General features: G+C 39.6%; 1 non-coding gene across 1 annotated transcript; it reads left to right on the top strand.

The window, feature by feature from the left end:
- Window positions 1-5629: 5629 nt before the first annotated feature.
- Window positions 5630-5700, top strand: TRNAE-UUC (transfer RNA glutamic acid (anticodon UUC)). Its single transcript has one exon. It is a non-coding gene; the product is annotated as a tRNA-Glu (tRNA).
- Window positions 5701-12265: the final 6565 nt, after the last annotated feature.

Below are 12265 nucleotides of genomic sequence, written 5' to 3'. Positions count from 1 at the left end.
GATTACTATAGCTTTGTAGTATATCTTCAGATCAGGGAACATGATGTCTCTAGCTTTGTCTTTCTTTCTCAAGATTGCTTTGGCTATTCAGGGTCTTTAGTGGTTCCATACAAATTTTAGAATTGTTTATTCTATTTCTGTGGGAAATGCCATTGGAATTTTGATAAGCATTGCATTGAATATGTAGATCGCTTTACGTAATATGGACATTTTAACAGTGTTAATTCTTCCAATCCATGAGCAACGAACATCTTTCCCTTTATTTGTGTCTTCTTCAATTGAAATGAAATGGTACTTAAGCAGAATTAGCCTTATTTCCAAAATCATTCTCTATCTGGGGACTCTCAGTTGCTTTAACAATGTAGCCTCCAAAATAACAGTCGATACGAGTAAGTGGAATGATGATTGGAGAAATAGCAATAAAATTTCTATTTTTTTTGAGATTAATTCATACTGAGAAAAAATTCAGAGTTTTCCAAATGGTTTACCTTGGGAGGAAGGAGAAGGAGACCAGGGCATCTGAGAGGTTGTGACATGTCACAGGCTTCCTGCCCTGGCTGCCTGTTTCTGTTCAGTGTGAGTCACTTCATTTGCACAGTTGACTCTTGCTGCCAACGGCAGCCCTTAAGGGAGGCTGTGGATGTGGGAACCAATGTGTGAGCTTTGCTTTCACACCTTTCACAGGCAGACTCAGTGGCAGCTGTTATGTGCAATCTAACACTGGCTGTGACAGCTTTTCTTAACTCTTCATCTCAGTAGTATCTTGGGTCCTAAAAACCTTGCAGAGAAGAGAATTTTTCAGCAATTGTTATTTATGCTTTTACATGTGAGGTGGGGTTTCAGTGTATAGAGTTTCTACTTTGTTGTGGGGTCCTCATTTCACATTACACATCAGTGCATTGGTGGCCTTCTGTCACCCACACTTAGCATGCTTTCTGAGCGTTATTGCTTCCAAAATAAGATAATTTTTATGCAGTTTCACGATTAATTTTTTTTGTGATAGTCAAAAAGAATGAAACCCAAATTTACCTGGTGATGTGCATGCTTCAACTTGTTTTGGAAGAATCCACAAAAATGGCATTAGTCCTGAAACCCAAATTCTCCTTATGCCTTTCTTCATCTTGTGCTTAAGGTTTTACATTTTTAGAAGGTCTTTTCTTTGTGAGATATATAGCAGGGCATTTTTATTCAAATGGATAGATAGATCCATGAAAATGAATTCAAAACACAGTAAAATGTGGTCAATGCTATAACTTATTCATGACTGAGAAGTGACGGAGAAGGTGATGAGGAAAGAGAGTGAGTAAGACTGAATAACAGCCAGAACATCTGTTTCCTCTGACTCCTTATATTGTTAAGAGACAGCATACTTCTAGAGTCGTCTTTCCTTTTACTCAGAATACTGTTTGCATTATGGTAATAACCTCTGTCTAAAACTTCTATCCTCCTCCGTTTTTTTACTAAGAGAGGGATATGGTACATTTTCACAGGAGGAAGGGAAAAGCTGCCACTGCATGGGTGCCCCCCCCCCATTCCCTAATACAAAGAATCTTAACCCCATGGACATTCCCTAAATTTTGCTCTACTCAAGGGACGTGACAGGAAGGGAGACAATTCTAATCTGGGAGAGGCGTGGGTCCCTTGTCAAAAGTGTTTGAAATCAAATGAAGCCTTTCCATCTACTGCAAAACTCTCCTCATTTCCTTGTGGGTATGTTTTTCCTCCCCTTCACTGTGGTGTCACACTCTAGGGACTGCTGGGTCATTATCACCGTCATCATCATTGTGAGACACACAAGACTTCACAGATCCCTTGATCTTTATACCTTGTCCCCAAGGGAGGATATGGTTTTCTTCCTTTCAGTCATTGGCCAGCTCTCCTCTGCATATAATAAATAAGGTCACCAGGCTGGTCAGCAGCTGTCCTCCCTCTGTTTGTCACAACTACTTGGGTCCTTTCTTCTGCCCCATTTGACTTGAGACCTTCACTCACCCCTCACTTCCTTTCTTACCCCAGTTCACTGCTTCAAAATTCTCTTGGCCAATATTGAAATTCTCCCCCGCCCCATGATACTACAGTATTGTATTTTCTCCACCTCAAAACTTAGAGAAAGTAAGTGATTCTAAAATCAAATTTGCTAAAGATAGTGAAAATAAAGATATTTTTCAGAAAAAATGAAAAAAAAATTTTTAACTTTTTTCCTTTTTTTCACCATCTATTTGTAATAAACATTAAGGCCTAAAATTTTAAGGCAGTTAAGCAATTAATTATGTCTTGCATCTGGAACTGGGAATGTTTAGTTTGATTACCAGATGCCCCATGTAGATCTGCTGAGTTATTGCTTGTGATGGGGAATTATAAAAATTACCAGTTCATGAATTTGTATTTTTATCCAGATATAGCCCTCAAGAACTCTCCTTAGTTAATAGAACTGAGATAGCTTATAACTGTCTATGTATTTATATATATGTACCTAAAATTATAAATGGAAACAAGTTTTCTCTTCATTTAATATAGGAATAGAGTTTTAACCAAATAAGGTTATTTTAACTCTTTTATTATCTCATATCTTATGCCCATATTTTCCTTAAATTTAACTTATTTTAAATCTTGGTCTCTCAGAAGTATTTTCACAGATTTACATATATATTTGTATTTATATAGAACTATATAAATATAGATATGGACATAAAATTGCAAAATTCTCTCCTTGGAAAGTAGTCAACAAGACAATATGCTCTAGCGTCTGTATTTGGGGGAAATGGCTGGTCTGAAGGAGGCAGCTAGTTGATGTTCTTTGCAGCCTGTTTCTCATGCTCTCTCAAATATAGTCTTCTCATTGCTGCTCTTTCTTGTCATCTAGGACTCAGCTCAGGCATTCCAGGCTCAAGGAGGCCTTCCCTCTGCACCCATTTCAAGGAGTCTCTGGTCCCTGCCCCCATAAGCTTTTTAGTATCATTCTGATTCCATTTCTTCATGATCTCAATTTCATTCTGATAGTATATTTCTTTTGTCAATTACCTGTTTATTTCCACTCATCCCAAAAGCTCTGCTTAATTATCTCTTTTGTCACCACTATGTCCTCAGTACTTACAATGGTGCCTGGTCCCAAGGAGGCGCTCAGAAAAGAAATATTGGCTGAATGTGTGTTAAAAAGTTGCCATTACTGCCAAGGTCACAGAGAAAAGATACAGAACTATTACAAAATTGTAGGGGAAGGGGCTTCTCCCAGGCAAATGAAGCTGGAAAATCCTTTACAAGCCACTACTTCCTACCAGGGTAAAAGAGTTTCAATTGTTCTATCTGCAGTCACTGCTTTAAAGGAAAATGGGAGACTTCTTAAAATTGTTATGCCTGAAAAGACATGGAGAAAAATCATTTTAAAAGTATAATTTTTAAAGAGAGAAGGGAAAAACAAAGGAAAAGGGAGCTGGTGTTGCTGAAATGGTTAAAGAGTTAAAAGATGTATTTTAAGGAGACTTTAAATGACTTTTTTAGTAAAGATTATTTTTAGCCTTTGAACCTGGATAAGTGACTTACACTGGGGGAAATTTCATTTTGAAACAGATTCTCATAAACAATATTTTAAACCTTACATGCAGAAGGACTTTTCTATTTCCTTGTCAGGTCAGCATAACTCTTTGGAGGGTGGGGGGAGACCTTCCCACTTGGGCAGGGAAGGTCCCTGCTCCCCTTCCCTGTTGCTTTCCCAGTGGCCCTGCCCTCTTCTCCGGCCAACAGATGGTCACGTTGAGCAGGGGAACAGCATTTGGAAGAAAAAAACAGGCACTGAGCTGCACCTGCTCCGTGCATAACGGAAGTAGGAGAAGGCTGGGCGCCAGTCTGAAGGAGGGCTAGAAACCAGAGGAAGCCAGCAGGAGACGACACCTTGTTTTTATTTTTATTTTTTAACTTTTTATTCAAGGGTGATATTCTTGGAGAAGTAAAGGGTATAAGAAGATGAACTTTTACAAACTGAGCACCCCTGTGTAACTGGTACCCAGATCAGAAAACAGAACATGACCAGCCCCTGAAAGGTCTCCTTGTGGCCCCTTCCTCTCACTAACCCTCCTCACCAAGAATAGCTGTTCTCCTGTATTGCTTGTTTCTATACTTTATGTAAATGGAATTATACGCGACGTCTTATTTTGTGTCTGGCTCCTTTCATTCTTCATCTTGTTTATGAGATTCATCCGCATTTATCATACACTGTGTCTGTTCATTCTTGCTGCTGTGCCGCGTTCCACTGATGAATACAACACAATCTATTCACTCTGCTGCTGATAGGCAGTTTCCTTTTCGGAGGAAGGGGTGAGGGCTATTGTGAACAGTCTGTTATGAACATTCTAGTACATCTCTTTTGGTGAAAGTATACACACACACACACTCCTGTTGGATATAAAGCTGGGAGTAGACTTTCTGGGTCATAGGATGTGCTAATATACAGATTTAGTAGATAAGCCAGCTTCCAGAGTGGTTGTATGTACTCATACTCACACCAGTGATATAAGAGAGTTCCAAATGTTTTACTTCCTCACTAATATTTGGCATTTTCTGCCTTTTTCATTTTAGCCATCCTGGTGGATTTATATTGAATGTAGTTTAATTTATATTTCCTTGAGATTACCTTGTTTTTAATTGCTCTAGTCACAAGGTTTTGATATCATGTCTGATGCTGAAGCCTGGAGGGAACTACCCAACAGGATTACGTACAGAATGAGACAAGAGACCAAATTCATTCCAAGGGACTAGAAAGGTTAAAGGTTCTTGGACTCAGAACCAAGGAGAAAAAATAAAAAAGGGCAGCAAGGTTACTTTTGAATCAACTTTACTTTTCCCCCCAGCAATTCATCAGACAAGGTAGAATCCATCTTTTCAGATAGAATAACTCTTTCTACTCTAGTCAAGAAAAACAGGAGATTCTTTTTTAATCTGCCGTCTTTAATAGAGAAATGGCTACATAATACTTGACTATAAAATTCAAAACAATGGTTAGGTGATGGACAGATCTGTGACAGACTTGGTTCTCATCCTCCTGGAGTGTCCATTCTGAATGACAGTGAGAACAAGACCCCCAAAACTTACAAAGCTGAATAAGCCTCAGAAATCACAGGTTTTGTAAACATCTCTCCAGGAATACTGTTTTTGGCAAGGGGAACAAATATGGATGGGAAGGGGGAGGGGGAGGTGTGTTCCTTTCTGCTTTATTCTTTCTGCTTTTCTCTTTTGCTAATAGGTCAAATTATAGGCTGGACTCATTTAAGTAAACCAGATGGAAATACAGAGCATTGCAGCTGAATTCTTGGGGCTGCCCCAAGAATCATGGCATTTGGTTTCTTGTTCTCATAGATAATTAGTGGGCTTGATTCTGTGTCATTATAACTGTCCTGCCTCAGAAGGCACAGGCCTATCAAAAGTATCTTCACTTTTAAAATCTATTAAAGTATTATAATTATCTAAGATTTTTCCATGGGACAAGCTGGGTGAAGGGTACACAAGACCTCTCTCTTTTGGCAACTTCTAAATAAAACTGAAAGCATTCTAAATATCTGTCTTCTAAGGCAGAGAATCAATCCATGAAAATAAATTTCTTTGAATTCCAAATAGATATAAAAATTTTCTGGAGAATTCCCTGGTGGTCCAGTGGTTAGTACCTGGCGCTTTCACTGCCGGGCCCAGGTTCGATCCCTGGTCAGGGAACTAAGATCCCTCAAGCCGCACTACACAGCCAAGAAAAAAAAAAAATTTTTTTCCTGCGATTTAAATTGCAATCACATGTATTCCTCTAGGTTAAACATAGCAGAGAAATTCCTGTCCAAAGTATCTATTAAAAGATTTTTACATTATTTGGCAGCATTGACATACTAAGCTGTGGTACTGAAGCACGGCATCCCAAGTACGCCACTTAGGTGATAGATATATGACAGTAATTTTCACTGCTTTATTTCTCCAACATGAAATTGCCACTTAGCCTTTATAAAGGTTTTAATGAAAAAAATCAAGAACATAATCAAATAGTCTGCAAACAAACCAGCAAACTAGTTGGATATAAGGGCCTGCGTTAGGTCACCTATATTAGCTTCACATAAGAAAGACCAATAAATAGAATTATTCCTAAACTCTCATGAGGCGCTGATCGAACAGGCAAAAAGTAACCAAATTTTTCATCCACCCCCACCTCGCCTTTGGCTTCTAAATTATTCTCAATTTTAGTTCTTCAGATTTAACCTTTTCAAATAAATGACCAGATTTTTAAAATGTAAAATGGAAAGCCATTAAACACTTAACAATTTTAATTGCAGCAATTAAAATTGAGAATGAAATAATAAATATCATGCAATTAGATTTCACTCTGACCACTATTCAAGAGAGGTTTCTTTTTATGAGCTGGAGAAGGAAACAAAACTTTCAAGAAATTAATTATGCTTTACTTATTTTTGACACTAAGTTTTTCTTCAGGAAGTCTGCTATGAAAGTTTCTTTGTGGAGCTTGCTCGCTTTCTGGGGACTCTCACAAATTTTTTTTTTTTTTTTTCCAACAGATACTTGTCTACAGTGAGGAAAAGCAAAAAGAAAACAAACAAAAAATGAGTGATTAAGTAAACGCCTAGCTGTAGATAAGCACCTCATAAAAAATGATAAATATACCAAACATCAGGATGATTTAGTGGAAACGTTATGCATATTGTAAAACATATGTGAATTTGTACATAGGGTGAAATAGAGTGGCAGAAAGCTGAATATTCCCACTAGGTAAATAATACATGTGAGCTTGGATAATGCAAACGAATTCTAAATATGCATAAAACATAACCAACTAAACACATTTATTTAAGCAGTCCCATAGATATTTATACTAGACTATTCACTAATATTCATGTAATATCAGTATGGAACATATTAAAAGGCATTTGGTCACACATACCAAACATACAAAGACTGTGAATGAGTGTTATATATCAGCTATGTTAGCTTTTCACAAAGAAATGCGAGACCCCAAGAGAGGTAATTAGACGTTATGGTAGAAGGAGGTGACTAGAGCATTATCTTACTGAGGAACTGATATTTGTGACAATATGGTAAAGTTATGAATATACTTGTTCTGAGAGCCAAACAATTAGAACTTCAATCAATACAGCAACCCGGATGCTAGTGATTGAAACAAATCATTTTTAGGTAAAGCTGAAAGAATCCCAATGTGCACATAATGTCTCTTTCATCAGAAAAAAACTTGCATTTCTTTCTTGGAATGCTGCATATATAACTGAATTTCCAACTCATTCACTCTTTTATTCATTCATTCACTCACATATTCATTTATCCAGCAGCAGTGAGCAAAATGACAGAAATCCCTGCATTTAGGAGGACAGGAAACAAACAGTAAGACATACAATAAGGTATGTAGATGGGGAAAAATAAAGCAGGAGGGACAGTGGAAACGGGATGGGTTGCAACTGAAATAAGGTCGTCAAGGAAATTAACATTGGTGAGGCAAACAGAAGAGGGAATGAGCCTTGCAGGTACCTCACGGAGTGATGATCTAGGCAGAGGGAACAGCAAGTGCAAAGACCCTGAGGTGGGAACAAACTTGACTCCTTTGAGGAATGGCCAGGAAGCCAGTGGGGCCGGTGTAGAATGAGAAGACAGAGCCTCCGATCGGGAGGTCAGCGAAGTGATGGTGTAAGCTGCGTGAAAGGTTCAGCTCTGGCTCTGAGATGAGGGCACGTTCTCTCCCGGGAAAGTAGCTGAGCTGATGGGTGGTGGGGATGGAGGCGAGCTAGCTGGAGGGAAGAATTTGTGGTGGTGGTGGACCCAGAACACAGCTGGTTAATCTGTTTTTCTTCTTCTTGAAAGTTTATCGGTTATCTCCGAGCCTGCTTTCGGGGGAATGACTGGAAACAATAAACTAGGGGTCCCGTGAGGGAGACCCGAGCTCTGTTCCCCGCGGCCCCGATCCCTTGTTCTTCGTCGCCACCGCGGGCCCCTTTGCCTCCTCTTGGACTTTATCTCTTTCCCCTTGTGACTTTTACATTTGGACCCTCACCCAGCAAAACATCAACAGGCCGCCAGCACCTATACCACACAGGTCACACTTCTCCACCCAGACACAGCCAGCGGATTTTATTTTGATGAACGAGAATTTAAAAGACAGTCTCTATTTTGTTCCAGTTGACTTGTTGTGAACCTTCACTCCCTCTGCTGGTTGTGAGGAATGTGAAAAACCACCGTTCTTAACGCTGCCCTGCTAGGAGAGTTCCAGAGCAACCTGCCAGACGTGGTTCCACAGTTTCCCGTCTAAGCCAGAGGAGGAAGCCGGTCAAGCGGGTACTGGGCATCGAGCAGACAACCTGTGGAGGGAAAGTTTCATCCTCTGCCCCGCCGGTGATGGAGCTCTGGAATCAGCATTTCAGTCCCCAGGGGTACAGGTGCAATGCGGAGGATGAATTCCAGACACTCAGGGCCCGGCTTGGCTCCAGGTGCACAGGTAACCTAGGGCAGAATCGGGGCTTCGAGAAGTGCTCTCAGGGCTTGTCGTAAGCATGAAAGCTTCGTGGATGGCGAGATTGTGCTGTTAAGGAAGAGTTTAGGTAGCTTTATTTGGAGCACCGCTTTTTGCGGAGCCGATTGTAATCTCAAAGTAATAACTGGTGAGAGAGGGTTTATCTCCAGTCCATAAAAGGCAGAAAATGTTCATCTCTTAATACGATAGGAGGGCAGTGACATTCTAGCCCAAAGTCATTTCAGTTATTCTCTGAACTCATTAAATGACTACCCTGATTGAATCTAGTTCCATAAAAATAAACACTGAGTCCTAAAGGCTTTCTTGGGCTTTAATGCCTTTCTTCTGTGAGAACATGAGGGAGTCATCACCACCAGCAAAGCATTTATTTTCAAGTTCTCGGGTGTGCCTGGTGTGACCTGGGATCCTGTGCCGAGTTAAATCAAAGAAGCTTGGAAGTAGTCTGGGAAGAAATTAACTTGTATACTTACTTTTTTTTTCCCTCTGGGCCACGCCGAGCAGCATGCGGGATCTTAGTTCCCCAAGGAGGGATCGAACCTGTGCCCCCTGCAGTGGAAGTGTGGAGTCTTAACCACTGGACTGCCAGGGAAGTCCCTGTATACTTATTATTTTAATAGGTCAAGCATTTTCTACTCCCCCAAATCTGATGACTAACACCCCAAATAAAAGGAGATTCACTTTACATACACCCCATTTCCTGCAAAAGCCAACAAATACCAGACATACATTGGTCAGAGTGTTTGAGCCCCTGCTCATCTTTGCAGGAGGCAGGGAGGTGGAGTGGCTGCTGTCTCCATACTCCCTTCCTTGGGTGACATGGGTACTGTGTTGATGCAGGTGGTAGAAAGAAGAAAATGCTTGGCCCTTGTCTCTTGTGAGCACTGCTGGCTGCAGGACTGATGTAGTTAGCCTTGTAAGTCAGTCACATGGTCTGTTTTGCCTTCTTCCTTGTATGACAGTTATTTGCATACTTTCCTTATCGACCTTCTTGCTTATAAGCTCCCTGAGGACTGAAACAACGTCTTATTCTTTAGAGCACCTAGTATGTACCAATTATTTGTTGAATAACTGAAGAGTTGTATACTAGGTTCTGAATAAATGTTTGTTGAATGAAAGAATAAAGGTAATCACTGGAGACTTTTCCAAAGCATACAAGAAGCTGTGGATTGCCTTTAGCCAATAAAAATATTGTTAATAATGTTAGCTATGTGCGTTAAGCATTTATAATGTGTCGTGGACTGTGCTCTGCTTTACAAATACTTTCTCGCTTATACAACTTGATGAAGTAGGTCACAGTTATTTATCCCCATTTCACAGATGAGAAAACTGAGGCTTAAAGCGATTAAACTACTGTTCAAATTTGCCTGGTTAAGGACTGTGCCCCAACCTATTTACATTATCTTTGATTATTCTCTTATGACATGATTTGGCCACAAGGGGCAGTAGTACCAGGAAAATGGAATCTCATTCTGCTAAACCGAAACTGTATTTTATTTTATTTTTTAAAATTTATTTTATTCAAGTATAGTTGATTTACAATGTGTTAATTTCTGCTGTATAGCAAAGTGATTCAGTTATACATATAAATACATTCTTTTTCATTACGGTTTATTACAGGATATTGAGTATAGTTCCTTGTGCTGTACAGTAGGACCTTGTTGTTTATCCATTCTCTATATAATAGTTTGCATCTGCTAATCCCAAACTTCTAATCCATCCTTCCCCCGCCACCTCTCCCTTGGCAGCCATAAGTATGTTCTTTGTATCTGTGAGTCTGTTTCTGCTGAAACTGTGTTTTAAGCCACCTTTCCAAAACAGAACAATCAAGGACAATATTAGTGATTAAAGTATGAATATCTTTGGATTTACAGAGATTCAAATATCTGGAATGCCTTTGTAGGGCCTTTACAACATTTTCATTCATTTAATAAAAATGTCTTGCTGTGAGGTACTGCAGGTACAGAGATGGTTGAGATACCGCAGCTCTAATGATTAAATCATTAAACCCAGTGTGCTGAGGGCTTAATTATATGTGTGTAAAAAGCAACATGGCAGCTTAGAACAGGCAACCCCCAGTGCTACCGGAGACCCATCTAGAGAGCCTCCCCAGGGAAAAGGACATTTGTGAGGTGTCTCAAAGGGCAGCTAAGAGGAAGTGGGGGAGTGGAGGCACAGTGATGGAGGGATGGCATGGGGAAGAGTTCACGTGTCCCCTATACTTCCCATTCCGTTCACACTTTTAATCATCTTCAGTGAATGCAGTGCCTTATATATATATTTTAAACAGTAAAGAAATCCAGGTGAAGATTACTAAGTGCTTTAACAGATAACCAGACTTTTTTTTTTCACTGAAAAGTCCATATGACTAAACATAAAATGTTTAGTTAAGGGCAAAATAAGGCATTGATGAATTTTGATGGATTGATGGAGACTGGTTAGTGGAGTTGGCTAGAACACCTTGCAGAGGGACCAGTATGAGTTAGAGCCCTTCTTGTACCACAGGTCTCAAAAGAACTAGGTAAGAGCAGGTGAATGGATCAGAGCAAATTAATCTCCTCATCCCAGCCCCAAACCCAACTCCAGTCCCAGTATGGGAACAGGAAACATACATCCCACTTTGTCTTTTTTTTTGCAGTTTGCGGGCCTCTCACTGTTGTGGCCTCTCCCATTGCGGAGCACAGGCTCCGGACGCACAGGCTCAGCGGCCATGGCTCATGGGCCCAGCCGCCCCGCGGCATGTGGGATCCTCCTGGACCGGGGCATGAACCCGTGTCCCCTGCATCGGCAGGTGGACTCTCAACCACTGGGGAAGCCCTCACTTTGTCTTTGTCTTTGAAAGACAGAATTATCAGGTTGTTACCGGGAAATCATGGAATTGCAAATTTATAGCATTTATTTTTGGCTACTGTGAAGCAATAAATGCGAGCTACAAAGTTAGAAAAGAAAATTGCTATGGCTTCTGTTTCTTGAGAACAGTCTTTATACTGACTTAAGCCTTCATAGGTGGCAGAATGGAAAAAGTACAGTTTTTAAATGTTTTTAAATGTTTTATTACTTATGATATTGATGTTTCCTTTCTCCGCCAAATTTCATTAAAATTACATACTTTTTATTCCTTTGTATTTAAAAGTTATGCTAACCCTAATGTTTGAATTTTCTTTGTAAAGCTTATGAAACTGACTGCCCTATCTCCAAGTCATTTAGACACTTTTTCCCGCCCACAACTTCAACTGCCTGTTAATATCATTTTTTAACATTTTCTTGTGTCAGACAGGAACACTACCTTAAATGCAAAATGTATGTATAATCTGTTACAATCTCTACATCATATCTAATCCACGTGAGCCAGACCAGATTGTTTTATTCCTTTATAAATGATTAAACATCAGTGAGTTGGTATAGTGATGTACATAAATATGTATTTCTCAAAACATATGGATAGGTATTTATTCTCTGAAAGTCTCTAACTGTAAGATTTGGTATAATTGTTAGCATACATTTTTTTACAGAAAGACTCTTTGCTGCATATTTGACACTACATAACTAATATAAATAATGTATGGATGGTAGGCTGTATGAATTTTTAGTAAATGTTAGGTCTAATTCCCCTTAATAAGTCCAGTTGAAAAAAGCACGTTTCAGTTGAAAGAAGAATACACCACTTTCATGGTGCTCTAGCAAGTCAAAGGGCTTGTCCATTTTCTTGACATCGTATTTACTCAAAAGAGTTTATCTAAAGGGAAA

The sequence above is a fragment of the Lipotes vexillifer genome, unplaced genomic scaffold (assembly GCF_000442215.2).
Source record: "Lipotes vexillifer unplaced genomic scaffold, Lipotes_vexillifer_v1.1 scaffold1073, whole genome shotgun sequence".
Taxonomy (NCBI): domain Eukaryota; kingdom Metazoa; phylum Chordata; class Mammalia; order Artiodactyla; family Lipotidae; genus Lipotes; species Lipotes vexillifer.
Note: the sequence above shows the minus strand (reverse complement) of the source record. Positions and strands in the feature narration are given on the sequence as shown.